We start from the raw sequence: 3,583 nt of genomic DNA, 5'->3' as shown, positions 1-3,583 counted from the left end.
CGTAACATAACCATGAACGTAACTAAGAAAAGAGCGGGTAGCAGCGTCAATCAATTCACTATTACTGTCAAAATGGCTAGGCTTCAGTGCAACTCGATTGTGTCTTTGAAAGAAGTTCCTTTTTGTCGGCGAACAAATGAAGATAAATTGGCAACGAAACAATTAGGACCTCCCAGACCAAATTTAATAATTCAACAGGTTTCTACTAAAGGGGGGAAGTCCTACACTAGAGGATTTTCCAAAAATTGGTACGAACGAAAAACCTGGCTAGCAGGCTGCGATGTAGCTAATGCAGTCTTCTGCTACCCCCTGCTTACTCTTTCACCCTGAAGGCGGCACGGCAGACAGCACCGCTTGGACAGCGACTGGTGTGTAACGGACATGCACCATCTTTCAGGAAAGATTAAGAAACATGAGCTGTCAAAGACCCACATGGATACCTGTTTGAGATTGTCTGCTTTGGGGAGAGTGAACATTCCCACTCAACTGGATGAGGGATACAGGCTAGCTGTCCGCCGCCACAACGATGAGGTTAGTGTTGATAATCACAAGTTTACTGGAGAACTGAAACTGACAAGGCTGACAAGATAGGACCCTTTTGTCCATTGTTATTGGATAGGAACAGAACTTATAACCAGCTCCTGACCTAAATAGATCTTAGCACAACATTTTACTCAACATATCATATTCCATATTCACTATAACAAATATATTTACTACGACATTAGCAAGAACCGCCACATCCTCAGCCGGCTAATCCAGTGTGTGAAGTTTTGCGGAGTGTTTGAGTTAGCTTTGCGAGGCAAAGATGAAACTGAGGGCTCCACCAACCCTGGTAAGCCAACACTTTTGAGATCAGTCAATAAATGCTTCTGGTATTGACTTATATGCTGCCCCTGTCTTCATGTTGTTGCTGGACATATCTTTTTTTAAATGTGTGTAGGTCACCTAAATCATCAGAAAAATTGCCCCCCCTGAGAATTTTTTCAGGAGCCGCCACTGCTCAGCACATACTTAGAGCACATATATCACCTATGCGTGAACACGTATGCACGCATACGCACACACACATATACATACACACACACACGTAAGGTTTGGTGATAGTATTATTGTGTATCACAACATATCACTGTTTTTGTCCCTTAAAAGCCATAGTCAGGGCAGTTGTGCTATTTGTGTATGTTGTACTGAACTTTTGTTAAATGTTCCACAGTGGTGTAACCCAGGCAACCCAGGCCTACAGTGTTGTGGGAGGGTGTTTTGGGGGGTGACTGGGGTCAAACCTGGTTTCCCTCGGACACGGGAGCAGCAGGGCTGAAATCGGTACGGGTCACCAGTGTGGGTAGTAGGTGGGGGGGTTGCGTGGTTATGTTAATACGATCTGGCAGCATTGGTTCCCCCCCCCCCCCCCCACACACACACACACGCTCCTCCCCACACACAGCCCCCACCCTGGCACTGCTGCTCTGTTAAGTTGCAGATCGTCACCTCTCTGTTCCAGATCACTTGATGCTGTTTGACTAAACAAACTCTGCTCTCACCATAATCTTGCCTGATGATGATGAACACTAAAGAGGTGAAAAGGGTTTGAATATCCCTTAGAATGAGAAGTGGGTGATTTAGGAATTATTAACATCTTTCCTTTCCTTAAACATTTCCTTTAAGAATATTACTGATTGATTTAGCCTCAAGGGGCACGGCATGATATCTGCATCATGAACTTGTTTTCCAGGTGTATACTGTATATACACGCACAGGCATTCTCCACAGTCCGCCATCAAAGACACACTTGTTACAGGGAGAACGGGCTCTTTTAGATGGCCCTGAATCACTCTTTAGATCGAACCCACAGAGTAACACCACTGGAGATCTGGCTGATCTGGGACCAGCACATACTGTAGGGAGTATGTTTCCATGTGTGTTGGGGGGCAAGATCTTTTTCCAGCTCCCCTCTCACTCCTCTCATTATAGATGGAAAGAAATGTCACATTTGACAGAGGTGCCCCTGCCACTAAATTAGCATTGTCATAATGTATGTGTATGTATGTGCCTTTCTGTGCGTGCGTGTATGTATGTGTTCACGTGTGTGTGTGTATGTTTGTATTCACGTGTGTGTGTCCGTGTGTGTTCCCTCACCACATACAACATGTAATTGCAGTCTTTGAACAGGCTGCCCTGCAGCAAGGAGGAATCACAACCTAAAGGATTGACATTATATAATGTCATCATATATCTGCAAGCCCATACATCTAGAACAGAGAAACCAGCGAGGCCAGACACTGGCTCTATGTACAGGAGAAAAGGAGAGAGAAGGAGAGACAGGAGGAGGAGGGTGTAGAGGAGTATCGGCTGGCATCCCAAACTTTGTCTCCTGACTTCAGAGCAGGACCGTGTTTGAGAGCGAGGGAGGAGGGAGAGAAGAGAAGAGAAGACATGACCAAAACAGGTATTCTCACCACAGAGTGGAGGGGTAGATTGTTATTGGCATCCTTGGGGCATGCTGTATTATACAGTATGCCAGATATGCTTGTAATATCCCTGACTGTATCTTTACAGAGTAGTTGAACAAGGGTGAGGTGCATTTCAATGCTTATTGAACCCTTATCATCATGAATACTTTTTTTGTTTGTTACCTATAAAATTAGCATAAAATCTACCATTTTATTGTAAACGTATTATAAAACATTAAACCTGTTTCACATATAACAATGACATTATTTACTGCGAATAACACACTTAAAACGTTGCTTTACTAAACATTTTCCACAAAACTTACCGAACAATGTAAAAGAGAGAAGGCTTATGCTTCATGACTACTTGCATTCATATGAAATCTCATATTTCTTTCCGGGTAGAGTGATTCTACTAGGTATATTTCTTTGACATAATTAATAATGTTACCTAAACATTTCACCACTACAAAAATCACAGTAGTTACATAGTAAGCTGGGACAGTATGTGACAATTTACTGTTGACGGTAGTAAAACAAAAAAACACACAACAAAGACTAAGTAATGCCACTGAAAGCTTTGTCAGAACGGAATTCCTATTGATCCCTGAACACAATTCCACTTCCCTTCCCGATGCTGAGGAATTCTTCCCACCAAAATAGAGTGCCAGGGAGCCTACCAGGGAATCTGGGAGAGGGATGTACTGTAAGAAGACGGGGGAGGGAGGGGACAGAGGAGGGAGGGAGGAGACTGAGGATGAGAGAGAGGCAGGGAGGAGGGCAGAGAGGGAACGCTCTCTCATGATGCCCCTGCTTTTCTTCCCATGCCCTCTGAGCAAGCTAGCATTCCCACCCTGGGACGGCACAGAGCTCCAGCACTACTCCACTCTACACTACAGAGATCCTACTCCACTCTACTCTACAGAAATCCTACTCTTCTCTGCTCTACCCAGCTCCTGTTGATGACATCTGACGGTGTGTCTGCAAGAGGTACGACTCAGCATCACTGATCTCCACCAACCTCTGTCCTCCGACCCAGCCCATCTTCACTTATCCCACCAGGTCACCACTCCTCTACGGTCCGGTCCCATCTCCACTTATCCCACCAGGTCACCACTCCTCTACGGTCC

This window comes from Coregonus lavaretus (assembly GCF_964263955.1).
Source record: "Coregonus lavaretus genome assembly, chromosome: 5".
NCBI lineage: Eukaryota > Metazoa > Chordata > Actinopteri > Salmoniformes > Salmonidae > Coregonus > Coregonus lavaretus.
This window is presented reverse-complemented; position numbering follows the sequence as displayed.